General features: G+C 49.5%; 1 pseudogene; it reads left to right on the forward strand.

Annotated features, from left to right (window-relative positions):
* The first annotated feature begins 1,179 nt into the window (after positions 1 to 1,179).
* LOC141213285 (armadillo repeat-containing protein 1-like) lies at positions 1,180 to 27,836 on the forward strand (annotated as a pseudogene).
* Positions 27,837 to 27,980: the final 144 nt, after the last annotated feature.

Below are 27,980 nucleotides of genomic sequence, written 5' to 3' on the forward strand. Positions count from 1 at the left end.
ACTATATAGGCTCCATCGTCAAATAGACATAGAGAGCACAGGGAAAAAAGACAAAGTTATAACAAATTTATTACAGATAATCAATTAGGCACACAACAGGGGTAAGTGCAGATAATATGTGAAGCTAAAAATGACCCTCCCCACATAGCGACCCCCAAAATAGATCCTACATTACACATAATAAAATCATTGATTTTAAATATATATAGAAACAGAGGAACCATCACCATGGAGTAATAACAGCAGATAGCATCTCCATATACAGTACAGACCAAAAGTTTGGACACACCTTCTCATTTAAAGATTTTTCTGTATTTTCATGACTATGAAAATTGTACATTCACACTGAAGGCATCAAAACTATGAGTTAACACATGTGGAATTATATACTTAACAAAAAATTGTGAAACAACTGAAAATATGTCTTATATTCTAGGTTCTTCAAAGTAGCCACCTTTTGCTTTGATGACTGCTTTGCACACTCTTGGCATTCTCTTGATGAGCTTCAAGAGGTAGTCACCGGAAATGGTTTTCACTTCACAGGCGTGCCCTGTCAGGTTTAATAAGTGGGATTTCTTGCCTTATAAATGGGGTTGGGACCATCAGTTGTGTTGTGCAGAAGTTAGGTGGATACACAGCTGATAGTCCTACTGAATAGACTGTCAGAATTTGTATTATGGCAAGAAAAAAGCAGCTAAGTAAAGAAAAACAAGTGGCCATCATTACTTTAAGAAATGAAGGTCAGTCAGCGTGAAAAATTGGGCAAACTTTGAAAGTGTCCCCAAGTGCAGTTGCAAAAACCATCAAGCGCTACAAAGAAACTGGCTCACATGAGGACCGCCCCAGGAAAGGAAGACCAAGAGTCACCTAAAATATATAATAAATTGGGTACAGTAGTTCAATGTAGTTTGTGGAGAATATTTTTCATAAGAATTTGGGAAAGTTATGAAATGTCCTATAAATGTCTGTCCTATTCCTGATCAAAGGGTCTAGACTTTTAGCTGAGATGAATCTGTGCTACAGTAAATTTATCACTTAAACATGAGCCATGTATAAGGGAGTGAGTCGGAGTCGTGGAGTTGGAGGTTTGGCTTACCGACTCAACAGCCCTGTGCATGATTGCTGCAAAGTATGTTTTCCTCTTGACCCTCCCTTGTTTCCGAGAAAATATAATTTTAAATGACGTCCAGGAACCATAAGGAGAGAGATGTGATTAGTCTGATGTGATAAGGGACTCCCTCAGTCATCTGGAGTGGGGCGGAAAGAAGCCAGCTGAGTACATCATCAAATTAGCTGGGTCTCTCCCAATAGTCTCCGCCTGGTTTTTCAAACCTACCTGTCTGCAATCGCACAGACAGGCTCTGATTCATCCTGCCCGTGGTTCGAGCAGCATGAATCGAATGACAGGCCCCCTTTACTATTGAAAAGCCTGCTCAGGATTCATTTGTGGTAACAAAGAATTGGCCATTCATTAGTTACATAAAATAGAACATAATTGGGGGAACACTATAACTTTCACACTTGAAGCCAATTTTCTATATAACGGTATTACATCTTTTACAGGCAATTCACTAATTGTGTGAAAATCCTAATCACTGTAAAAGACCGAGGAGTGAGCTAGGTATGATGGTGAGCCTGGAGAACATTAAGAACAGGTAAACTCATTGCGTGTAATGCTGGGGCTGAGCTTGTGTACAGCTGTCGTGAAGTATTAGCTGGTAGTAGTGGTGTCCGTACAAAGTGAGTGTACATCCAGCAGAAATGCTGTCACTGTAATGCCCTGGATGTCTGGGCACATGGGCCTGTGTTTTTGGGTAGTCCTCACTGCATTGTATGCCTTGGCATATGTATCCTTGTTTGGACAACTCTCTCTGTAGCCAGTCTTTTGATGATCTTCATATTTTTCATACAAATTGTCATGAATTAAATGTAGTCCACCATTAGCTCTAGTGTGTGCACTAGACAAGCGGGTGTTGTGTATCTAGAACAATTTTCCATTTTGTAATATTTAAAGGGGTCTTCCATTTTCAGGAAAGTTGTCCTTACACGCAATTTATTGTAATAAAAACGAACTGTATTATGCATCCTCGAAGGGTCCAGTGCTGAGTGCTGCTTCTCCGGGTGTCTGTCATTGTCTGCAGTGCCGTCATCACGTCGGCAGCGCTGAAGCCAATCAGTGACCTCAGCGGCTTTGTCCTTGTAGACAGCATGAGCCGCTGACCTTACTGATTTCCTGCAGCGTTGTCGTCGTGATGTCAGTGCTCCAAATAATAAAATAAGAGCCATGGTGAAGACTCAGCAGTAAGTAAAGCACAGTTTCTTTGTTTCACAACAAATTGCACCTTGGGACACAACTTTCCTGAAAAAAAACAGCCAGACAAATAATAATAAACTCTTTAATGTTTATTAAAGGGGTTGTCTCAAATTTGCAAGTTAATATTGCAAAGTGCTTGTAAAATCAGGGCAACTTTGCAATTTACTTATACTTTCCTCTTTGTTAAGAACAGATGGATTTTTCCTTCTAGTTTACAGCTTATCGCCTAGGTTATTGTCCACTTCTGCAGTGGCCGATTTCCTAGGCTGCACTGATGGCGGCTTTTCCAATGCGGAAAGTGTGTTTTTTGGGTGAGCTGCTCAGTCATGCCGCTGGAAAGAACCGTCAGTCTTCAGAAGAGCACTGCTCCCTAGGAAGCTAGGAGGCTGAGAGGTGGCGCACTCCTGAAGAAAGAGGATGATACAACCCCTTTAATCAGTACTTTTTATAGTGACCTTTTCCAGAACAAGATGACAACAGAGCTCTCCTGTGATATATGGATAAATTCTATTTTTTTTCAGTGACATGAATAATCGTAGCAAAGTACTCGCCCATCAGATTCACGTGTCATTAGGTGTGCCAGGTCACTTGCATACACCAGAAACCAAGAACAAGCAAAACAACCTACAGTTCTTCATTCCAAGTGCAAACAAAAGAGCCAAAACCATAACACTCCACATCCATGGACTTGATGATCTGGTAACGGTCATCTGTTTGATATTGCCATACTGCACACAGAACTTATTATAGCCTCGATCCACTTTTTAAAAGGGCGTCCAAGATTTTTTTTTTTTAAAGAATGGCTTAAAATATCTCTCTATTCAGGTAAATATTAAGCTACAAAATTCCGCCTAATTTATTTTGTTTAATTTTTTTTTTTTTTGCAGGAAGAAGTGAGCACTATGGACTTTCAGGATAGGAAATACCTATGTTAAGAAACATTATTAAAGGTGAAAGGTGTCATCAGCTTTACATTTCAGACACCAATCAGAAGGTGCACTGTGCGAGTGAAGCCAGACCTGGTCACAGAGGTAGGAGAAAATGAAAAAATATTTTAACTTGGGATTGCTGTTTTGTGGAGAAAAAAAATTACACTGCTGTCGCACCAATTTTCATAAAACAGAGTGTGGTGGGTTTTAGTGGGAGGGATTGATGTAAATTGTAGCGGAAATTTGAGTCAGTTCATAAATGTTGGAGATTGTGTTGGCGCATCTGCAGCACAAGATGTGCCAAATTTATTATGAGGCATATACCATATTTTTCGGACTATAAGACGCACCCCAAATTTTGGGGTGGAATATAGAAAAAAATATATTTTTATAAGATGGGGGTCCGTTTTATAGTCTGAATAGGTACAGTATCTTATCTGGGGGGCAGTGGAGCGAAGGTCACAGGAGGCAGGGTCCTTCAGGAATCCGGTGCTCCAGCAGCGGGGAGTTGCGGTGGAGCTGGATTGCAGGGCCCTCTGTGGCGCCCCTGAGGGTTCAGTCGCCACAGAGTTACTGCGCCTCACCCAGAGGTGTGGTATCTCCTTCTCTCAGGTAAGGATGGAGTACTGCCCGGGACCCCAACACCTGCACTCAACACCACACTACTCCAGGCCGGCTGGAAGGGCCTTATGCACTTGTTTTGCTTCCCCGTCCCTGGCTGGAGAAGGGGGAACCAAAGAGAGGGGGAACCATGTAGTGGATGTGGGTGGAGGACGTAGTTCAGGGGAGCACTTTAGGAAGATATAAAAAGGGAAGCCATCTTAGAAACAGCGTTCAGTTCAGTCGGAGAGGAAGCAAGAAAGAGGAGGGGAGCAGAGTCTCTTCAGGAGCTCTGCTCCATAGTGGGGTCTAGTAAGGAAGGCCCAGGAGGGGAGCAGAGGAGTAAGGCTCCAGTAAGGAAAGGGATTCCAGGGGTATGGAAGGAGCAGGAGGCCACCCGTACACCCGAATCTGCCAGGTGTCAGAGGGATCAGGCCGCAAGAAGGGAACCGGTCCCTGGACTGGCCGAGTACTCCACGTCTCAGCCAGAAAACCGGAGGCTTCTGCACTTCCAAGGTGCAGTTGCCATACTCTCATCTAAGCCACCGAAAAGGGCACCAAGTAGGTCTGGGATCTCAGAGTACCCGTTCGGGACTTTGTTTGCGAGGTGCAGGGCAGGAGGGAGAAGACAAAGCGCGGGAAGTCGGTCAAGAAAGGAACATACAAAAATGGGGTCCCGTTAAGCGCTTCTCATATACTAGAGAGAGTGCTGAACCCCTGTCTGGCAAACGCAGTGCGACGCGGGAGGCTGACACCCGTACAGTGTACCTGAGGAACCTAAAAAGAACTGTGAGTAAACTCGGATGACTGCACTCCACTGCCTTTGTCAGTTATTTTCGCTGCGCCATCTCTCCTGCACTACAACCCCCAGCATTACCATCAACCCTGCACTGCCCTGCAGCAGAAGAGTTGGCTGGGGCCCGGTGGCTGGCTGGGGCCCGGTCCATGGCTGGGGCCCGATCCATGTCTGGGGCCCGGTCCATAGCTGGGGGCCTGGCTGAGGCCCGGTCCATGGCTGGGGGCCTGGCTGAGACCCGGTCCATGGCTGGGGGCCTGGCTGAGGCCCGGGGCTTGGCGATCGGGCGTGGCTGCGCGCCACTGAGGCCTGCCTGGGGACCGGTGGTGGTGGCAGCGGCAGCAAAGGAGGAGGAGGTGAGATGCTGCGAGTTTCTGTCTGGGAGAAGGTGCGGGATGAACTGGGTGCAGGCAGTGTCTAGCTGCGGGCTTGGGCAGGTGAGCGGCGCAGGTTTCCGGTGTGTGCGGCCATCTTCCTGAAGCTGCTATCTACATGAAAATGGCTGCCCGAGCTTCAAGTCAGCGCATGCGCCGGCTCGGGCGGCCATTTTCCTGCGGATCACAGCTTCAGGAAGATGACCGTGCACACTGGAAACCTGTGCCGCTCACCGGCCCAAAGCCAGACACTTCCCGTATCCAGTCCAAACCGCGTCTGCCCCCAGCCAGACACCCGCAGCATCTCACCTCTTTTGCTGCCACCACCACCACCGGGTTCTTGAAGGAGGGAGGCCCCGCTATCTCGCTCCACCACCACCGCAGGTAAGCAGCGTTTGGAACATAAGTCGCACCCCCCATTTTCCTCCCAAATTTGGGGGGGAAAAGTGCGTCTTATGGTCTGAAAAATACGGTACATCTGAGTAAGCTTGATGCTTGTTAATCCAGTAAGCAAGCTTCTGTTTAAAGGGGTTCTCCTCCAAGAACGTAATAAAATGGCCCCGTCACATAATTTAAATGCAACCCTTTCTACTCGTCAGGACTGGCTGCACTCTGAAAAAAACACTGCTTCTGAGACCTGTGTGTCAACTGACAGAAGCTGTATCGTACGCACACATACTTACATGATCTGAGGGGAAGCCTGTGACTGAAGAAGAAGAAAATCTTCTCTTCAGCTGACTGAGCACAGATGACTGAGACTGCATACGAATATCCTTTGTATTCAGTCAGCCAAGAAGATTTCTTTTTTCTTTCTATTCTCTTCTCTCGATTTCTTCGCTCTTCCTGACATGTGACTAGGACATGCTGTGTTTGAATTGTTATTGCGATTTCATTACATTCCTGGAGCACCCCTTTAACAACCTAGTCTATGAAACTTCACTCAACTTTTTTTTTTTTTTTCTCCTCGCCAAAATTGGAAAAAAAAATAACCTGTCAAAACAGGATGCCTATCCTTTCGCTGTACCTTTTATTGTGCAAAGTAAATGATCCATCTGGAGCTTGCTCTTGTAGCCTTTATCATGTGTCCTGTTTCATCTGGTTTTAAAAGTAAATCTGACAAAAAGTACTTTTTAAAAGGGTGCAAGAAATTAACTGGATTTTCCTAGAAAGGGTTCACAGATAGAATAGTGTTAGTTACGGAAGCTGTCTTGTCCAGTGTTGCTATTAACCTGCAGCTATAGGGTTAATCTTCAGGTTAATATTGTTATGAAGGTTCCCTGCCATAGTGCTGAAAGTGCTTGCCTAGGAGAAAATGTAACTTTATTTCTCCCAGGAGCCTGGGACTTTCAGTCATGCAGGTGTATTAGTAGAAATGAGTCACTGCTCACAGCACTGAGAGGAGTGGCTGTGTCCAGGCCCCAGCACTGACTGACTGCTAGCTTTGCACTGATGCATTGCTGAATACGGGGATATGCCATCTCTCTTAATGCTGTGAGTAGTGACTGTAATTGTTCCAGTAACGCCTGTGACGCGCCCCCTGGGCCGTGTGTGGAGGAATACCCGGAGCCGGGTCTCTGTGTGATGCTATGGGTTGTAGTCTCCGTGGCGGAGACCCGGTCCCGTGGCTCAGGGTAGTCAAACCAGTGGCGGATCTGTTTACTTGGTTTTGTAATGTTTAAATGTCCGACTACGCCACCCATGGATTGCGGTCACTGAAAACCGCCGCTGCGGGGCAGACCGCTGAGGCTGATGTTGTGTGCGCAGCAGAGGGTAGTATAACTCCCCACGGGAGGAGTATAGCCTCAGGGCAGCGTGTGTAGATGGTGAGGGTTGTGGTACATGGGCGCAGCAGAAATGACTCCGTGCAGTGCAGTTCAGGGTCTTTACTGTTGGTAAGGAAGGAGGCCCTGCCGGGAGTACTGGCTAACATTAGAGGCCTGGTCAGTCTGTGAGCAAACAAGAGTCCCCCTGGCCAGGTGGAGGTGTAGGCCTTCCCGTCTGACTGCACTCTTCCTGGCTACCCTGCTGTAGTCGTGTAGTAGCCCACGTCCCTGAGTGTACCGTGTGGTGCTCACCCGTAGGGCTGGTGACTTGGGTCTTTGGTGCCTTCCGCTCCTCGATGGCGGTGCCGGTCCCTTGCGCGTGACTTAGCCTCCGGGCTTTCTATGGCCAGAGGACCTGAAATCCCCTGCCAGGTGGTTTCTGCTGCTGGGTGTAGAATCCCCACAGCCTCGGACTCCGGTGTCCGGTTCTCTGCGTCTTCTGCCAGGACGAGCTCCGCGTCTCCAGTCCCTGGTCTTCAGCTACTGGCTCCTACAGAGCTCCTTGCTGCTGCTCTGTCCCTCTCTCTGGACTAGACTAGACTAACCCCGCCCTAGCTCCAGTTTATAAAGGGCAGGTTCCTTCCCTCCCTGGACTGAGGCAGGAGGTGTGGCATGCAATAATGCTCCTGACCAGGAAAACCCATGCTCGCTCTCAGACATGGTATTTCTACCACTGTGGCAACCAGACCCCTGGGGTACCACATTCCCCCCTAGTAAATTTTAGTACTCCGAGACTAAACACATTTATAACAACATATATAAGCAATAACACAACAACATATGTACAAGGAGTTCAGTTTTTATAGGTCACGGCGCTTCCGTAACCAGGTGTCCATGTCACCAAAGATGCATTTTGAGGGACCCGTCCCAAACCCTCCTCGTAGGCCCTGGGGTGGCTACAGGGCATAGATGATCCGGCGTTGGACCACATCTTCAGCCACCTCCACGGGTTTTTGTTCTGTGGTCTGGCACAAAGGGGGCACTTAACAGGTGCAACTATTTACAAGGTACAGATCCGGTTATTCATTGTCTATAACCTGTCAGTCCATAAACCCTGTCAGGTAACTAGAGAAACATAATTAGTATTCGGGTAACAAACATAAAACATTTTAACATTTGCAAAATACAGGTATTTATCATTTCTTTTTCTAGATTCTCCAGCAAGCGGGCCTCTGACCTCTAGTGCTCCTGGTTGACCTACGTAACACACTATCTGGTGGTGTTCTTTCTGGGTCCCCTATTTCCACCCCTTGTGTAGTGGGCTCGCTAGTGTCTGCACTACAGGTGTTTGGGGATGTTACGGGTAGGCTGGGCAGCTTTCTGCATACTCTTTGGCATACCACGGGCACGGCAGGCTCACTACTAGCAGAGGGTTGATTCTCCTGGGCTGCTGGTATGGAATCTTCTTCCTCCGGGGCCGGTTGCTCTCCCAACACTACTTGCTCTTCTGTAGGCCCTTGAGGGGCTGGCTGAAGAAAGGTAAGGACGGGTACCACAATAGCGTTGTTAATCTGTGTCCAGGACCGGGGAAATTCTCCGAGTACTGTACTGACCATTTCTTCCCTTTCCTCTGCGGGTTGAGGGCTATCTTGGTCTTCATCAGTGCTTTGCAGCTGCTCGGGACACTTCTTCAGGTGGTCTCTGGAGACAGTGGCTGTGGTCTCTCCTCCATCCTTACTGGTAATGCACACTTTCGGATTTTCATGACTTGAGGGCAGTACTGTGTACAGGTCTTTCTCCCACTGGTCATCCAACTTATGGAGCCGCTTTTTCCTCTTCAAGACCTGCTCTCCAGGCACCAGGGGAGCAGCGGGAGGATGCTGGTTGTAAGTCCTCTCTTGCCTTTCTCTTGCTTGAGACAGACTTCTCTCAACACTCTCCTGCACTTTCCGGTACTGCTGCTGCCGTTCTGTATCCCAGTCTGCCTCTGGCGAGGTGTCCTCAGGTGTCAGGACTCCCATATCCAGGTCAATAGGCAGCTTACCAGGTCTTGCTCTCATTAGGTAAGCCGGGGTGCAGTTGGTGGAATTTACTAGGATGTGGTTATACAAGTCCACCAGATCAGGCAGTTTTTCAGGCCACAGACTGCGTTCTTCCAGGGGCAACGTTTTCAGCAAGTCTATCACCACCTGGTTCATCTTCTCACACAATCCATTGGTTTGGGGGTAATAGGGCATTGTCCTTATCTTCTTGCAGCCATAGAGGTTGCAGAACTCCTGGAAGACCTCCGCTTCGAAGGCTGGACCTTGGTCAGTCAACACTTGCTCCGGATACCCGTGTGGACGGCAGAAGTGCTGCTGGAAGGCTCTGGCTGCTGTTTGAGCTGTTAAGTCCTTGACAGGGACCACCACCAGGAACCGGGAGTAGTGGTCTACGATGGTGAGGGCGTAGACGTACCCGGACCTACTTGGAGCCAGCTTCACATGGACCAGGGCTACCAGTTCTAGTGGCTGCTTGGTAATGATGGACTGCAGGGGAGTCTTCTGGCTGGCATGGTCCTTTCTTCTCAGGTTGCACGGGCCGCAGTCTCTGCACCATCTATCTTGCCCCTCTCATGCCTACCCAGAAGAACCGTTCACGCAACAGGAACTCCAACTTCTTCCATCCAAAGTGCCCTGCTCCGTCGTGGTATGCCTCCAGGACCATAGCCGCGTCTCGTCTCCGGACCACTACCTGCCAGGTCAGCTCATGTGTCCGGGAGTTGACAATCCTCCGGCACAGCTTCCCCTTGTAGAGAAACAGTTTACTCTTCTCCTTCCACAGCTGTTTGGTTTCTTCCGGAGCGTCTGGGTCAAGGCGGGCACCAGCCTGTGTCAGCATCTCTTTTACCAGGTGGACGGCTGGGTCACTGTCTTGCGTCTCCTCCCAGCTGTAGTGGGGTAAGGGATTGAACGTGGCAGAGTGCCTGTCCCTTACACGGTGGGAATACTGGGTAATCCCACGACGGTGGAACGCAGGGAGTTCAATCTCTTCCAGTTCTTCTGGATCTTCCACCCATCCGGCAAGTTCAGCATCCTGGACAGGGCGTCTGCGTTCGCATTTGTGCGTCCCGCCCGGTATTTGATGGTGAACTCATAGTTGGGTAGGCGGGCCACCCATCTCTGCTCCAGGGCACCAAGTTTTGCAGTGTCCAGGTGTGTCAACGGGTTGTTGTCCATGTACACGGTGAACTTGGAAGAGGCAAGGTAATGTTTAAAGCGCTCTGTCACTGCCCATACCACCGCGAGGAACTCTAGCTTGAAGGAGCTGTAATTTTCAGGATTCCTTTCTGCTGGCATAAGCGATTAGCCGTTCTCTGCCCTGTTGCATCTGGGATAGTACGGCTCCCAGCCCCACGTTACTGGCGTCTGTGTGGAGGATGAAAGGCTGGCCGTAATCAGGGTAAGCCAGGACCTCATCCTCCGTGAGGGCCATCTTCAGCTGGCGGAAAGACTCCTCTTCCCGCTTGTCCCACCTGAAGGGCGGCTTCTGATTCTTGGTCTTTGACTGACTCAACAGGAGATCTTGCATAGGGGCTGCCATCTTGGTGAACCCGGAGATGAATCTTTGGTAGTAGCCTACCAACCCGAGGAACTGCCGCACTTCCTTTATGCTGGAGGGTTTTGGCCAGTCCTTAATCACTGTGATCTTATCAGGGTCTGGAGCTACTACGTCAGCACTCACCACATGTCCCAGGTACTGTACCTTTGGTTTCAGTAGATGACACTTGGAGGGTTTCACCTTTAGGCCGTAGCCTGCCAGGGCATCAAACACCTCTGCCAGGTGTTTCAGATGGTCCTCATATGTTTTGGAATACACGATGACATCGTCTAGGTAGAGCAGGACCGTCTCAAAATTCCTGTGCCCTAGGCAGCACTCCATCAGCCGCTGGAAGGCTCCTGGTGCGCTGCAGAGCCCGAACGGCATACAGTTGAATTCGCTGAGACCCATCGGGGTGGTGAACGCGGTCTTCTCCTTGTCAGCCTCTGCTACAGGAACCTGCCAGTACACGCTAGTAAGATCCAAAGTGGAGAAGAAGTTAGCAGACTTTAATGCAGCTAAAGATTCCTCTATCCTAGGTAATGGGTACGCATCTTTGTGTGTGATATGGTTGACCTTTCTGTAATCGACACACATTCTCATAGTGCCATCTTTCTTTTTCACAAGAACTAGTGGAGCTGCCCAGGGGCTACAGCTGTCCCTGATTAACCCAGCCTCCTTCATTTCTCGCAACATTCCCTTGGCATTCTGATAGTGTGCAGGGGGTACAGGTCGGTATCTTTCCTTTATGGGTGGATGGTCTCCCGTGGGGATGTGATGTTCTACCCCCTTTACTTGCCCAAAGTCTAGCGAGTGTTTGCTAAAGACCCTTTCGTACTCCTGCACCACCTGGTAGACTCCCTGTTTTTGGTGTGAGGGAGTGGAGTTGGTGCCCACATGCAGCTTCTGACACCAGTCCTCCATTTGTTTCTTGGAGCCGTTACCCTCCTCTGGTTGAGATGGAGGCAAGGGTTCCACGGCCGTTTTGGTTAACAGTGAACAATTTGGCTAGTGTGGCATACCGGGGCAAGTATACTTCTCTTTCCCCAATGTTTAGGATGCGGACGGGTACCCCCCCATGGGGTACATCGACCACCCCCCGTGCTGTCAAAATGGTGGGCCTACTGTCTGAGTAGACAGGTTCTACCATGGCTTGGTAGTCCCTTTCTCTTAACCCGATTGCAGTCCGGCACCAGATCACCATCTCACTCTTTGGGGGCATGGCGATAGGGAACGGGTCGCTCATCCTAACACTACCAATCTCACCACCAGACAGTTCTACCTGTTGCCTTTTCATCAGGGCTCTGATCTCTTTTTGTAAGACACGCTGCTGGCTGGAGCTGGCGTTCATCGCAACCTGCTGTAATGTGACAGTTATCTCTACAAGACAATTTTCAGTAACATTAGTACCCAAGGTTATCTTAGGGTGGCTTTCACGACGGTCAATGTCCACAATAATCAGTCCTTGCGCTGGCAGTCCAACTTTACCAATTTTTATGGTCACGTCCTTGAATCCCACCTACGGTACGGGCTGACCATTGCTGGCGATGATGCTCAAATCGTCATCTGGGTAGCGGGTAATATCCGAGTCATTCCAGTACCGCTTAAAGAGCACATAGGGGATGGTGGTTACTTGTGACCCGGTGTCCAGTAGTGCACTCATAGGGATGCCATCCAGCACCACGGGTAAAACCGGTCGTCCCCCTACGTACTTATCACGCCAGCTCGATGGGCCTGAAGATCTTATGCCTGGGGGTCGGCCCTCTGCCCCATGTTGGGCCCGTTTAAATGACAGTACCTTGCCATATGTCCTGGTTGGTTGCAGCGGCGGCAGATGGGTTGTCCGTCCTGGTCGTAGCGGTTGCTTGGCCTTCCTCTGGATGATGGGATCCTCCTCCATCGACTCCAAGGGACGTCCTCCGGACTGGAAGCCGGCTGGATCTTTCCTGGGGAAGACACCTGTAAAGACTGCACAGTTCTGGTTAGCGCGGCAACGCTTTTGGTCAGTTCTTGGACCTGATGGTGCAGGTCTGCAGCCCGGGTTTTGTCCAAAGCCTGTGCATCAGCTCCCACAGGCTCTGCAGACAAGGGCGCCGCCTCCTGGTGGTAGGTGATAGCAGGGCGCCTGTGGGTTACAGAGCCACCTGGTGCCGGTTCTCGGAGCACCCAGATGGCCCTGTCTTTAAACTGCGCAAAGTCTAAATCAGGGTTCTGGAGGGAAATAACACGCAACTGGGTTCGGTGGGCGCTGGACAGTAGACCCTCAATGAACTGTTCAGTCAACAGCTTATCCTCATTCTGCACACTGTCAGGGTCTGCCTGCTTAATGGCTCTCAGGGCCTCCTGCAAATTGAAAGCTTAGTCCCGTATACTGTCTTGTGCCCGCTGCTTGCATCCATAAAATTTTAACTTGATCTCTGCTGAGGTGCGGGTATCAAAAGTGTCCTTTAGACGGGCCAGTATTTCCTTTACAGTCCCCTTTCCCCTGGCTGACCAGGACTTTACTTCTCTTTGGGCTGCCCCGATTAACTGACCTGTCAGGATGCTCACTTTTTGTTCCTCTGACAGGGGGTATACTTTGAATAGGCTATACAGTCTTTCTTTAAAGTCACTCAGGGTATGCGACTCCCCTGAGTACTGGGGTAACCATGCCGCTCCTGGGATATACGGCATCGTGAAAGGCATCACTGCGGCAGCAGCCGCGCTGGCGGTGGGAGCTCCCTCCATTCCTGGTGTCTTCCTCCCCCCTACTTAACCGTGGCCTACCTTTCGTTGCTTTTTCTCTGTAGGCCGCGGCTCCGCAGTCGATCGTCGGGGGTCGAGGACCTTGCGTCGCGCGCTGGTGACGTCGGCGTCCGCGGGGCTCCTTCCAGGACCTTGCACAGCGTCAGTGCGTAAGGTGGGGCTTCAGCTCTCGCGCGCTTTTGGTGTCCACACCCCACTTCTTCCAGCGCGGCGTCCCGGAAATGGCGCCCAATGGCGGGAAAATGGCTGCGGATGGTGGGAAAATGGTTGCGGATGGCGGGAAACTTCACCACGGTAAGTATCACAGTCTTTCTTCAGGCACGCAGTACCCGGTGGTTGCAGGCACAAAATCCTGCTGACTACGCCAAAGTTGACGCGCCCCCTGGGCCGTGTGTGGGGGAATACCCGGAGCCGGGTCTCTGTGTGATGCTAGGGGTTGTAGTCTCCGTGGCGGCGACCCGGTCCCGTGGCTCAGGGTGGTCAAACCAGTGGCGGATCTGTTAACTTGGTTTTGTAATGTTTAAATGTCCGACTATGCCACCCATGGATTGCGGTCACTGAAAACCGCCGCTGCGGGGCAGACAGCTGAGGCTGATGTTGTGTGCGCAGCAAAGGGTAGTATAACTCCCCACGGGAGGAGTATAGCCTCAGGGCAGCGTGTGTAGATGGTGAGGGTTGTGGTACATGGGCGCAGCAGAAATGACTCAGAGTCCGTGCAGTGCAGTTCAGGGTCTTTACTGTTGGTAAGGAAGAAGGCCCTGCCGGGAGTACTGGCTAACATTAGAGGCCTGGTCACTCTGTGAGCGAACAAGAGTCCCCCTGGCCAGGTGGAGGTGTAGGCCTTCCCATCTGACTGCACTCTTCCTGGCTACCCTGCTGTAGTCGTGTAGTAGCCCACATCCCTGAGTGTACCGTGTGGTGCTCACCCGTATGGCTGGTGACTTGGGGCCTTTGTTGACTTCCGCTCCTCGATGGCGGTGCCTGTCCCTTGCGTGTGACTTAGCGTCTGGCCTTTCTATGGCCAGAGGACCTGAAATCCCCTGCCAGGTGGTTTCTGCTGCTGGGTGTAGAATCCCCACAGCCTCGGACTCCGGTGTCCGGTTCTCTGCGTCTTCTGCCAGGACGAGCTCCGCGGCTCCAGTCCCTGGTCTTCAGCTCCTGGCTCCTACAGAGCTCCTTGCTGCTGCTCTGTCCCTCTCTCTGGACTAGACTAGACTAACCCCGCCCCAGCTCCAGTTTATAAAGGGCAGGTTCCTCCCCTCCCTGGACTGGGGCAGGAGGTGTGGCATGCAATAATGTTCCTGACCAGGAAAACCCATGCTCGCTCTCAGACAAGGTATTTCTACCACTGCGGCAACCAGACCCCTGGGGTGCCATACCTGCATGACTGAAAGTCGCCAGTATCGGGGAGAAATAAAGTTCATATTCTCCTGGGAGACTCGCCGCCGCTGGGCACCTGCTAACCTGCAGGTTAATAGCATTATTCGACCTGACAGACAAAGAAAACCTGATCTTCCAATAGGTTTTTTTTTTCTATCTAGATCTATTTTTTATTAAATAAACACTTCTAGAAATATGTATTAATAACTATGTAGAGAAAGAAAGTGGGGTTTAGGGGTGCTGGTGGATATAGTCAGTATTACTTGCAGCAAGAAGTGAGGGGCACCATATACCCCATAGGTAATGGATCATTGGTCCTCCCTGCTCTCCGTCTTCAACTTCGGTCACGTGACCACCTAAGACCTGAAGCTACACAGGTCCTTATACACAGACGCCCCTCTACTTCCGGACGCTGCATGCTGATGCCGGAGTCTCCGGCCTGGACTCCGACATCCACCAGCTCCTGCCTCGCTCTGCCAGCAGTACACCTCTGCACTGCATCAGGAGGAAAGCCGCAACACCACGGATCAATAACTACTTAAGGTACCGCACTGCCTCACCAATGTTTTCAAGACAGCTGCCTATATAGGAACTTCCGCCTATGGTACACACTATAGAGCCAAAAGGCTCTCTGGACACTACAGGGAATTCTTATGCCTAATTCTAAAACTGAATAGCCAACCAACGTTTGTACCTCAGACTAACAGGAACAGGAATCCTGCAGCCAAAATATACCGGCCAACCAGCCCCCCTAGTATAATTAAATTTACCACCTAAACCAGCCAGTGGTAATTTTATTCTATATTTTATAAACTATATAACATCAGTACGAGGGATAAATATACTCTTACTAATTAACTCACTTCAAGTCCCTACAGATTAACACAGTGAAATTGTGGACTAAACTGTGACCGAAGTAGTCATACTTACCATAGAACAAGCCGTTGGGTAGAACTGAACCAAATAGAGTTCACCTAATCAATCATCATTTCTTTACTGGTAACGTATTTTACCCTATCGCAATTTGTGTATTATATGTTTTGTCAGGTACATGTCTATTTGTCCAGATCATACCTAATGTTACCATTTAGTCCCCACAGTAAACTACCTCTCTAGCCATACAAACACAAGTGGCTCCCCGGAACACCAGGATCAATAATCAAAACCCACTCTTCAGCCAACTAAAACAGGTAATTATCTAGATTTACTGTGTGGCGCCCTGCTGCGCATTGGTGCCACAGAACCCAGAAGGGTGCATGGATGGACTTCTCCACAAGAGGCCTTCACACATTCACACATCTCCACCCTACCACCTCACACCAGCAGAGGGAGCCCGTTAGGGATATATATATAGGGAGGGTGGAGCCAGGCAGCTCAGTTTGTGTTTTAGTCTGAAGTGAGTTCAGACAGGTCCTACTCAGACACAGAGAGGGACAGAGCTCAGAGTTGAGCTGAGAGCGTGCTGACGCTCAGAGAGCAGCGAAGAGGCAGCACGCTGGCTGCTGTGCTTAGGCAAGCCAAGGCCTACAGCACGTGTGAAGGCCTAGTGAGGGCCCTGAGTGGCCGAAGGCGAGAGGAGAAGGAAGAAGTAGTGAGGGGGCAGAGGAGCATACCAGGCTCACCCCGATATATATACCGGACACCGTCTCCGCGCCTACAGGGACCCTTTACACCCAGTAGGAACCACCGGAACCCCTGGAGGACTACAGTTCCCAGGTTCACCAAACGCTGATTACAGTACCAGGGCTAGGAGTCACGGAGGCCCCAGCATCCAAGGAGAGTGATCTCCAAGAGAAGGCCCTACCACCAGGTCAGCAGGTGCAAAGAGAGACAGTAACCAAGCTAGGCCTAGCTCCAGGCAGGTCAGAAGCTTAGCGAGTAAAGCCACGGATCAGGAGGCCCTATACCCGCTCACTGGGGAGAGTCCAAAAGTGCGCCCTTCGCCCGGAGTACCCTGGACCGTGCCTGCACCATCACCAGTAAAGGTACTGAAGCTTACCCCCGTGTGAGTGTCCGTCTTTCCTCCGGGACCGTCCTGCCGTCTGTCCCCTGCACCACCATCCATTACACCCAACGCTGCCCTGGAGCTATCTCTACTTGTGGAGAGCCACACCATCCCTGCTGCCATCACACCAGCTCCAGAGGACTGCTCCGCAGCGGCGACACCCCTTAGCTGCATTCCACAGGTGGCATCACGAACACTTTCCCAAATCCCCTATAAACTATTCCCCCTTTTACTGACCGCCCTGGGTCACGGACCGGGCAAGCTACCGTGATATTCTCCCAGCAACCAGAGGCCCGGCTGCCGAGTACCCCACAGCCCAGGGGGCGCGTCAATTGTACTAAGATAAAAGAGGGGCCAAACAACGTCCCTTAATCCAGTTGTTTTTTCCCTTTCAGCTGGTCGCCCTGTATACAGCTGACCAGAGACGCCTACCTACTCTCAAATAGAACATACACACCACCTAATTGTGCTCCAGGTATATACGGTCCACTTCCTCAAAAGGTAACCTGATAACTCATCTGAAGCAGCATATTATAGCAATTGTATATACCCTTCACAAGTATCCACACGCCTTGGATCACTCAGAAAGACCCACTAAAGTGAACCTCAACCCTCAATACAGTGGTACCTCATATTCTCAACAGCAAAAAATTCCCCAGCCAAGATTCCCCTTCCCTCCCCTCTGCCCATGCAATTTATCATCCCTATCTATGAATTTTAATTATTGCTTTCTATGAATTTTTACTTCTAAATTGAATAAACCGCTTTTATCAACCAATCCTCTTGTATCTTTCCTGAACTCAGTACACTAGCGCAGTAGTCCTTTAACAAATGTATGAATAACTGGCTTGCGCACACTTGACTCTGCCCACTTACCAAGAGTCATACACCATGTACAGTAGTCGGATTAATAGAAATATAGCACAATGCAGAGTTATGGGACTTGTTTTATGCAGCATGGAGATATGTCAGAAGAGCGGACAGCTAGCTGTAAACGACATGATACTGTCTTGTCGAATTCAGATTCTCATTGTTCTGCCATGTGGAAATAATGGTATCCTTCAAAAAGCAGGTGCGTTATGAATACAAAACACTTAAAGTGAACCTGTAATAAAAAGAAAATGCAATGCGATCTGAGCGCACCAGGTTATAGAGAAGGAGGAGATGAGCAGAATGATATGTGATTTTGTGAGAAAAGATTCAGTATAACCTGTGATTTATTCATTTATTTATAGCTCTGCTCTCTCTGGGACTTCCGGTCCAGTGGGCGGTCCTATCAGTGACTGACAGTTATTTCTCTATGCACACTTATACACAGATAGCTGTCAGTTATTGATAGCCCCGCCCACTGGACCATACATGCCAGAAAGAGCAGAGTATTAAATGATGAAAACACAGGTTATACCTAGTCTTTTCTCACAGCACTATACATCAATCTGCTGAGCTCCTCCTGCTTTATAACATGATGCCTGCAGATTATACTGCATTTTCATGGTGACAGGTTTACTTTAAGGTATGTGCACAGAGAGTTTCATTTGTATAGTAAAACAACTTGCTGTTCATATGTTCAGTCTTTTGAACACGTTTTTCCTCTTCAGGTTTTAAAAAACACCTGGTGGGAAACAAAGTGCATCTCACTTCTTTGTAAGCGTTTCCTGATGGAAATCACTCCAAACTAAGCGCTATCCAATCAAAAGACTGCAAAACTTAGGAAAATACCTCTGCCGAAATGATTCAAAGCTGCTACAAGAAAATAATCTACGCGTTGTTTGGCGAGTGTTTCAACACGTTACAGATACTCCATGTGCACATAGCCTTACTCTACCAATTGATCAGTTTAATTACAGAAATTAACATTGTGTTATTTGTGCACATTTTAGCAAGCAAGAAAAGGAAGCTCTGACAAGAGGCACAGTCGGTCTGCTAGCTAGTTCTATGCATTCAGCAAACAAAGATGGAAAAGTCATGGAATTATGACAATCACAGGATGGATAGATATGTTACTAGCACATGTTGACAAAATGGAAGCAAATTTTTCAAAACCGCTCGATTTATTCAGCATGGAGTATGAGTGCCACATGCAGAAATACAATTACACACCTCAGCTGCTATCAGGGTAGTTATTAATGGTTGTCTAAGAAATGTTCTGTTACGCTGAATACACTTAGGCACTCAAATCATCAAGATCCGCTGCTGGCAGCTCCCTTTGTAATAGACAATGACATCCCAGATGTGATCGATGGAAGACATTTCCAGAGACCCTGCAGGCCATTGCAGCATGTTTAGGCCTCATAGGTTTCTCAAAATGGCATGAGCAGCATGGGTCTTGGTGATGTCCTGTCCATTGTTTAATTTGCATATCATTAACATATCTGTCAATCCTGTGATTTCCATAATTCTACGACTATTCCTTCTTAGTGTTGCAATTTCAGTGTTGGGGAGTGTATATTCTAGTGGGGTATGTCTTCTTACGTAATATTTCAGCTTCTACAGATCTGAAGTGTGTTAGGAAGTCGTCATGGTTACAGTAATCTTCTTACAACATTTGTCATTTTCTTTTTGCACCCTCTCCCCATGAATGTGACTCGCCCAGGGGGATATGGGAGAACTCGGTACCCGGGCATTTACCTTCGTTGTAGGATGTCATGACAGTCGGCTCCCGGGCCCGTACTCTGGGGTCTCTCTTGAAAAGGGGCTTTGTCACTTGATAGAACGGTTAGCAGTTTTGTCTTGTGACGCCACCTGTGGTTTCTGGTAATAGGTAACCAGCGCTGCTGCAGACCTCTGGGGCGGTTGACAAGGCAGCTGAGTTGGAACGGCTCCCCACTGGTGGAGCGGGCCCCAGGGCAGTGTGGAGGAAGGGATGCAGGTGAGAGGGGGCCAGGTCGGATCAGGGGGAATGACGGACACGCACACAGGAGATTCACTTTGGTACCTTCCCTGCTGTAAATAACAGGTTCGATCCAGGGTACTCGGTAGGAAGGGTGCACTTCTGGACTCTCCCCAGTGAGCGGGTATAAGGCCTCCTGGTCTGTTTCTTCCTCTCTCTAAGCTCCTGGCCAGCCTGCAACTGGGCCTAGCTTCTATGCTGTTTCACTCTCTCACCTGTCGGCTTGGTAGTAGGACTTTCTTCTGGCTACCACGATCCCTGGACGCTGGGGCCTTCGTGGTTCCTAGTCCTGTAAATGGATTTAGCATCAGGTCGACCAGTACTTGTAGTCCTCCTGGTATGCCGGTAATCCCTACTGGGTGTAGAGGACCCTGTAGGTGCGGACCCGGTGTCCAGTTTGTATTCTGGGGTGAGCCTATGATGCTCCTCTGCCCCCTAGTCACTTCTCTCTGCTTTGCCTCCGGCCACACTCGGGGCCCCCTCAGCCTTCAGCACGTACTGTAGGCCTTGGCTTGCCTCAGCACAGCAGCCAGAGTGCTGCTTCTTCACTGATCTCCTAGCGTCAGCACACTCTCACTACCTAACTCCACCCTCCAGTATATATATCCCTAACAGGGCTCCCTCTGGTGGTATGAGGTGGAATGGTGGAGGTGTCTGTATGTAGTGAGGGCCTCTTGTGGAGAAGTCCGTCCATGCACCCTTTTTGGTCCTGTGGTACCTGTGAACAGCAGGGTGCCACGTTCCCCCCTAGTAAAATTCAGTACTCCTTGACTGAAGCATTTTGTAACAGGTTACAACAATAACAATTATAATAACAATAATATATTTTCTTAAAGTTACAGTGAGTTCCATAAAACAGGTGTCCATCTCACGGATAAAGATGGAAATCGAGCAGCATGAGGGACCTGTCCGAAAACCCTCAACATAGGCCCTGGGCGTGGCTGCAGGGCATAGGTGATCCGACGTTGGACCACGTCTTCCGCCACGCCAAACGGGTATTTGTTCAGTGGTCATCTGTTGCATACAATCAATAAGGGCACTTTAATAAGTGCAACTATTTACATGACAGTTTTTGGCTGCTCACAGTCCTCAGCCTACAAGTCTTTATACCCTTATGGGTAACTGGGCAACACACATATATAACTTTTTCAGTTCACACAATAAATAATAGTAGGCAATACCCAACTGGGTAACTATTTACACTTTAGGCATTTTGTATTTTAATCCCTAAACCTGGCATGGATTTGGCCTTATGTGCTGCATTTGGATCTTCGTAGCACTGGAGTGATACTGGTGTCTGTGTATGCACTATCTGCTAACCTATCAGATTTACATGTGGGTAAGTTATAGAAATGCCTCAATCTCTCTATAGGACTGGCAAGTGCACTGTTTACTGGGCCTTCAGGCTCTGCTTCAACTGGTGACCCTCCTCTTACTGGGGACTCTTCCTGTTCCTGAGCAGGTTCTTCTAGGGCGCTTACAGGTTCTACTTGTGGTGGAGGTTCTTCTGGTTGCTGATAGAAGTGTATCACTGGTATGATAACTGCTCCATCAAGTTGAGGAGAGTCCACAGGGAAGTCTCCTAGAACTGTATGAATTACATCTTCCTTGGGCTCTTCCAATGCTAGTGTGGCGCCCCTGAGGGTTCAGTCGCCACAGAGGTACTGCACCTCACCCAGAGATGTGGTGTCTCCTTCTCTCAGGTAAGGAGGGAGTGCTGCCCGGAACCCCAACACCCGCATTCAACACTACACTGCTCCAGGCCGGCTGGAAGGGCAAGATGCACTGTGTTCTGCTGAGCCCTGTCCTTGGATGGAGTGGGGTGAACCAAAGAGAGAGGGTACCAGTAGTGGGTGTAGGTGGAGGATGCAGAACAGTGGAGCACTTATAGAGGAGGTGTATATAAAGGGGGGCCATCTTAGAAAGAGTTAGTTAGTTAGTTAGTTAGTTAGTGAGTGTGGACTCAGTGAAAGGAGAAGAGGGGAGCAGAGTCTCTTCAGGAGCTCTGCTCCATGAGTGGGGCCTAGTAAGAAGAGGCCCAGGAGGGGAGCAGAGGAGGAAGGCTCCGGTAACAGAAGGGATCCCAGGGGGTATGGTGAGTGCAGGACGTCACCCGTACGCCCGAATCTGCCAAGTGTTAGAGGGATCAGGCCACAAGAAGGGAACCGGTCCCTGGACCAGCAGTGTTACTCTAGGTCTCGGCTGGAAAACCGGAGGCTTCTGCACTTCCATGGTGCAGTTGCCACAGTCTCAACCTAGTCACTGTGAAGGGCATCAAGTAGGTACGGGAACTCCAGGTTGCCCAGAAGGACTTCAGAGCACCCGATCGGGACTGTGTGTGGGGAAGCTCAGGGCAGGAGGGAGAAGACCCAGCGCGGGAAGTCGGTCTAGTAAGGAACATAAAGAAAGCGGGGTTCCGTGAAGCGTTCCTGATATACTTGAGAAAGTGCTGAACCCCTTGTCTGGTAGATGCAGTGCGACGCAAGAGGCTGACACCCGTACAGTGTACCTGAGGAACTTAAACAGAACTGTGAGTAAACTCGGATGACTGCACTCCACTGTCTCAGTCAGTTATTTTTGCTGCGCCATCTCTCCTGCACCTCTAGCCCCAGCATCACCACCATCAATACTACACTGCCCTGGGGCCCGCTCCACCTGTGGGGAGCCGTTCCAACCCAGCTGCTCTAACAACCGCCCCAGAGGTCTGAAGCAGCGCTGGTACCTATTACCAGAAACCACAGGTGGCATGACGAACACTTCCTAAGAACTACAAATCCCATATAAAAATATTTTCCTTCCCCTTTTTGTTGACCGCCCTGGGCCACGGACCGGGCCGCCGCCACTGTGACATTTCCCTTCCCCAGCATCTATAGGCCCGGCACCGAGTGACCCACAGCCCTGGGGGCACGTCACTATAAGAGGTACTTCTTCCCCCTGTGTCTTCAGTAGACCTGGGCACAATTTCAAGTGGTATCTTGAAACTGTTGCGGTTGTCTAACCTCCATTTTTGCTGATCAGGCAGGTTTTGCTGTTGTCAAATCTGCAATTTAACACAGTGTAGGGCTCTCTTTCCCACTGGTCATCGAGCTTGTGACCTCTTCTCTTCCGCTTTAGCACTATTTCTCCAGGTGCCAAGGGTTCTGCTGGTGCATGCTTATTGTACTGTTCTTCTTGCCTTTCCCTTACTCTGTTTAGACTGTCTTCGACACAGGCCTGTACTTTCCTGTACTGCTCTTGCCGACTTGTGTCCCAGTCTTCAGTGGACATATCTGGAGTAGGTTCTACCACTCCGAGTTCCAGGTTCATGGGCAATTTTCCAGGTCTTGCTCTCATGAGTAGAACTCACAGGTATGTGGTTATACAGGTCTACCAGGTCAGGTAGTTTATCTGGCCACTGGTTCCTCTCTTCCAAAGGTAAGATTTTCAACAGGTCTATGTTGTTCATTTTCTCGCACATACCGTTGGTTTGAGGGTGATACGGCGTAGCCCTGATCTTCTTACATCCATACAGGTGACAGAATTCTTTAAATAGCTCGACTTCAAAAAGGCAGGGCCTTGATCTGTGAGCTCCTTTCCAGATATCCATGGGGTCTGCAGAAGTAGGCTTGGAACGTTCTTGCTGCAGTTTCTGCTGTCAGATCCTTGACAGGGGCTACCACCAGGAACCCGGAATAGTGATCCACCATAGTCAGTGCATAGGAATAGCCTTATCTGCTGGGTGTCAGTTTGACGTGATCCAGAGCGACAATCTCCAGTGGTTGGGTTGTTTTGATGGACTGCAAGGGTGCTTTCTGGCCGCCGTAGTCTTTCCTTCTGAGGCTACAGGGTCCACAATTCCGGCACCACCTTTCTATGGAGCTCCGCATTCCAACCCAATAGAACCGGTCCTTCAGCAGGGTTTCCAGCTTCTTCCAGCCAAAGTGACCTGCTTGATCCTGGTAGGCCTCTAACACCATCTGGATGTCTGTCCTGGGTACTACAATCTGCCACGCCATTTCATGGGTTCTGGGGTTGACATACCTTCTGCACAGCTTCTCTCTGTAGATGAACAGCCGGCTTCTCTCATTCCACAGTTGTTTGGCTTGTGGAGGAGCATCCTTCTCCAGGTGAGTACCTTCTTGGGTTATCAGTCCTTTGATGAGGCTGACAACCGGGTCACTGTCCTGGGTTTCCTTCCAGTTGTGATGAGGTAAAGGGTTTAGTGTCTTACCACGACATCTTCTGGAGGCGCGCTGCTCGTGGACCATTCCATTTCTGTGGAAAGCAGGTAGTTCAATTTCTTCGAGATCCTCCACTTCATCCTCGGTGTCTGACTGGTGGGGTATTCTTGACAAGGCATCAGCATTGGTGTTCTTGTGACCTGCCCGGTACTTGATTGTGAACTGGTAATTCGACAATCTGGCCACCCAACGCTGTTCCATGGCTCCCAACCTGGCTGTTTCCAGGTGTGTCAAGGGGTTGTTGTCAGTAAAGGCTGTAAATTTAGTTGAGGCTAGGTAATGCTTGAATCTTTCAGTGATAGCCCAGACCAAGGCCAGGAACTCCAGCTTGAAGGAACTGTAATTCTCCGGGTTCCTCTCAGTAGGGCGAACCTTCCTGGTGGCATAGGCAATTACCTTTTATCTGCCGTTTTGCTTCTGGAATAGCACAGCTCCCAGTCCCTCGTTGCTGGCGTTGGTGTACAACAGGAAAGGTTGGCTGTAGTCAGGGAAAGCCAGGATTTCTTCACCAGTTAGGATCTCCTTCATCACTGCAAAGGATTCAGCCTGTTCCTTGCCCCACTGGAATGGGGGACTTTTACCTCTCTTGGACTGTCCTACTAGGAGATCTTGTAAAGGTGCTGCCTTTTTGGTGTAGTCCTTTATGAACCTCCTGTAGTACCCGACCAGTTCCAGAAACTGACGTACTTCCTTGATGTTTCTCGGTTCAGGCCACTTCTGGATGGCAGTGACCTTCTCCGGGTCTGGTGCTACTCCCTCTGAGCTGACTATGTGCCCCAGGTACTGAACCTTCCGTTTGAGCAAGTGGCACTTGGAAGGCTTTAGTTTCATCCCATACCGGGACAATGCTTCAAATACCTCCACCAGGTGCTTCAGATGGTCTTCATACGTCTTTGAGTACACGATAACGTCATCCAGGTATATCAGCACTGTCTCGAAATTCCGGTGTCCTAAGCAACACTCCATCAACCTCTGGAACGTTCCAGGGGCGTTGCAGAGTTCAAACGGCAAACTGTTGAACTCACATAATCCCATAGAGGTGGTGAAAGCTGTCTTCTCCCGGTCTTCCTCAGCAACAGAGACTTGCCAGTACCCACTAGTGAGATCCAATGTGGAAAAGTAATTGGCAGATTTTAGTGCCGCCAGGGATTCCTCTATACAGGGCAAAGGGTATGCATCTTTATGTGTTATTCAATTAATTTGCCTGTAATCTACACACATCCTCATGATACCATCCTTCTTCCTGACCAGGACCAGGGGAGCTGCCCAGGGGCTACAGCTATCCCTTACCACCCCTGCCCTTTTCATGTCATGCAACATTTCTTTCGCTTTCAGGTAATGCGCTGGTGGTATGAGTCTGTAATGCTCCTTGATGGGTGGATGATTACCTGTGGGTAGGTGGTGTTGTACCCCTTTGACCCTTCCAAAATCAATTGAGTGTTTACTAAACACCTGTTCATATTCCTGAACCACCCTGTAGACACCGTGTTTTTGATGGACAGGAGTGGCGTCAGTTCCAACATGGAGCTGCTGACACCATTCCTCCAGCTGAGCTTTGGAGTCATTGTCCTCCACCGTGTCTGGTGGGGTCAAGGGTTCCACTGTGTGTATAGCATCATTATTCACAGTATACAATCTGGCAACAGTGGAGTATCGTGGCAATTTGACTTCTTCCTCCCCCCCATAGTTTAGGAGGCGTACGGGCACCCTTCCATTGTGCACATCAACTACCCCTCTAGCAGTTAGGTCTGTGTTCTGAGTTAACGGGCTCTACTACCGCCTGGTAGTTCTGTCCCCTGAGGCCTATTGCTGCCCTACACCAAATCAGCATTTCACTTAGCGGGGGAATCACAATGGGTATCGGGTCTGTCACCCGTACAATACCAATATCACCACCTGTTAGTTTTACCTGTTGCTGGTACAGGAGGGCTCAAATTTCTTTCTGGAGCACCTTCCTCTTCCCTGGTTTGGCAGTGTCAGCCATCTGTTGGAGTAAGAACAACACTTCTCCCAAACAATTACCAACAACATTTGTACCAAGTATCATATATAAGTCTGTATCGCCAGGGTTAGACTCTACTACAATCAGTCCTTGGTCCTTTAGTTCTGCTCTTCCCATCTTCACTGTCACGTCCTTAACCCCGACTAGGCTAAGAGGAAGGCCATTGGAGGCATACACAGAGAGGTTTGGGTTTGGCGGGTGGAGTTAATCTATGGACCAGTACCTTTTGTAGAGGACATCAGGTATGATGGTTACCTGTGATGCGGTGTCCAGTAGGGCAGGTGTTGCGATGCTGTCCAGCACAATGGACAGGAAAGGTCTTCCTCCCACGAACCGGTTGTACCAGCTTGATGGGCCTGGTCGGTCTACTCGTGGGTGTCGGCCCTCGGCCCCAGGGTTTGCCCATTTAAATTACAGGTCCATGCGGGGTGGCCTGCCTTGTGGCAACAGTAGCAGACGAATTCTCTTGGAGGGCGACGTTGATCGTTGGTCCTCCCCCGGGGTGGTGTTGTCCTCCTTCTTCTCCTCATCCAGGGGACATCCTCAGGGCTGTCGGCGAGTAGGATCCTTCCATCCGTCTCGGGCTCTGTCTGTAGCTGCAGGGCGCTCAGGACAGTGGTCAGAGTTTTACTTAACTGACGCACTTCAGAGCGCAGACTGTCCAGCTCGCAAGGGATGCAGGTGAGAGGGGGCCAGGTCGGATCACGGGGAATGACGGACACGCACACAGGAGATTCACTTTGTACCTTTACTGGTGTAAATAACAGGTACGGTCCAGGGTACTCCGTAGGAAGGGTGCACTTCTGGACTCTCCCCAGTGAGCGGGTATAAGGCCTCCTGGTCTGTTTCTTCCTCTCTCTAAGCTCCTGGCCAGCCTGCAACTGGGCCTAGCTTCTATGCTGTTTCACTCTCTCACCTGTCGGCTTGGTAGTAGGACTTTCTTCTGGCTACCACGATCCCTGGACGCTGGGGCCTTCGTGGTTCCTAGTCCTGTAAATGGATTTAGCGTCAGGTCGACCAGTACTTGTAGTCCTCCTGGTATGCCGGTAATCCCTACTGGGTGTAGAGGACCCTGTAGGTGCGGACCCGGTGTCCAGTTTGTATTCTGGGGTGAGCCTATGATGCTCCTCTGCCCCCTTATCACTTCTCTCTGCTTTGCCTCCGGCCACACTCGGGGCCCCCTCAGGCTTCAGCACGTGCTGTAGGCCTTGGCTTGCCTCAGCACAGCAGCCAGCGTGCTGCTTCTTCGCTGATCTCCTAGCGTCAGCACACTCTGACTACCTAACTCCACCCTCCAGTATATATATCCCTAACAGGGCTCCCTCTGGTGGTATGAGGTGGAATGGTGGAGGTGTCTGTATGTATTGAGGGCCTCTTGAGGAGAAGTCCGTCCATGCGCCCTTTTGGGTCCTGTGGTACCTGTGAACAGCAGGGTGCCACAAATGTAGATGGATTACACAATTGTTCTTGTTCACAATGTTTAACCTCGGCAATCGCAGAAACAAAAGTTCTGAAGGCACAGCAGGTGATCAAGAATGACTATGGTAAAGAGGTACGCTCAAACACATTTTTAGCTGATGGTTTGGTATCTAAAACAGTTAGGCTTGGGCTAGCCAGCAACTCTGCTCACATAGCCAAAAACATTTGTGCAACTTACTGTTGTGCTGTTTTAGAGATGTGGTTTGACTGACAAAAACCACAGGCAGGTTGCCATAAGATCGCATGTGACTTCTGCTTTAGTTCATTTGCTTGGTCTGGTACCTGGACACCGAAAGAACCTGTTGCTCTAGTAAAACCAGAGTGAGTGTTCCCATGTGTGATCGTTGTCTTCTGTGCTCCATTTGCGTAGGTTTATGTACCGCTGCTAACTACGAACAATCAAGTGGAAAAGAGCCAGTGCTTGCCAGACTATTTGCTGGAAGAGGAAAGTCCTCAGAAAGATCTAGAAAAAGCTCTAGCTCATCCAGCGGCAAAGGATGAGATCCAAGGAAGCTGGTTATTATTTATTGGTGACGTACAGGAAACGTTCAACTGTGTTACTACCCGGAGAACTGTGTACATATCGTCCTATATGTATTTTATATGTGATCTCCTTACAGATGAACAGAACACTAGAAGTTTCCTTATCTTTCCATTCATTTTTAACAAGAGACTACCTGAATCTGAGATACACAACAGGGTCCTCCTTAGTATTCTTATAGCTAGAAGATTCTTGGAAATTAGTGGTAGCATTCTGTAAGATTATTTTAAGAAAAAAAAAAGTATGTTATCCATGTAGTGAGACTTCAGTCTAAAGTCACGTTCCCTTCGTGCTGTTATTAAAGTCATTAGACCCACAGACCAGTATTGTGCAAAAAAAATGTGCCCCTATTAAACTAGTATA

This window comes from Phyllobates terribilis, unplaced genomic scaffold (assembly GCF_046119375.1).
Source record: "Phyllobates terribilis strain yellow unplaced genomic scaffold, ASM4611937v1 Scaffold_193__1_contigs__length_3613616, whole genome shotgun sequence".
Classification (NCBI taxonomy): Eukaryota; Metazoa; Chordata; class Amphibia; order Anura; family Dendrobatidae; genus Phyllobates; species Phyllobates terribilis.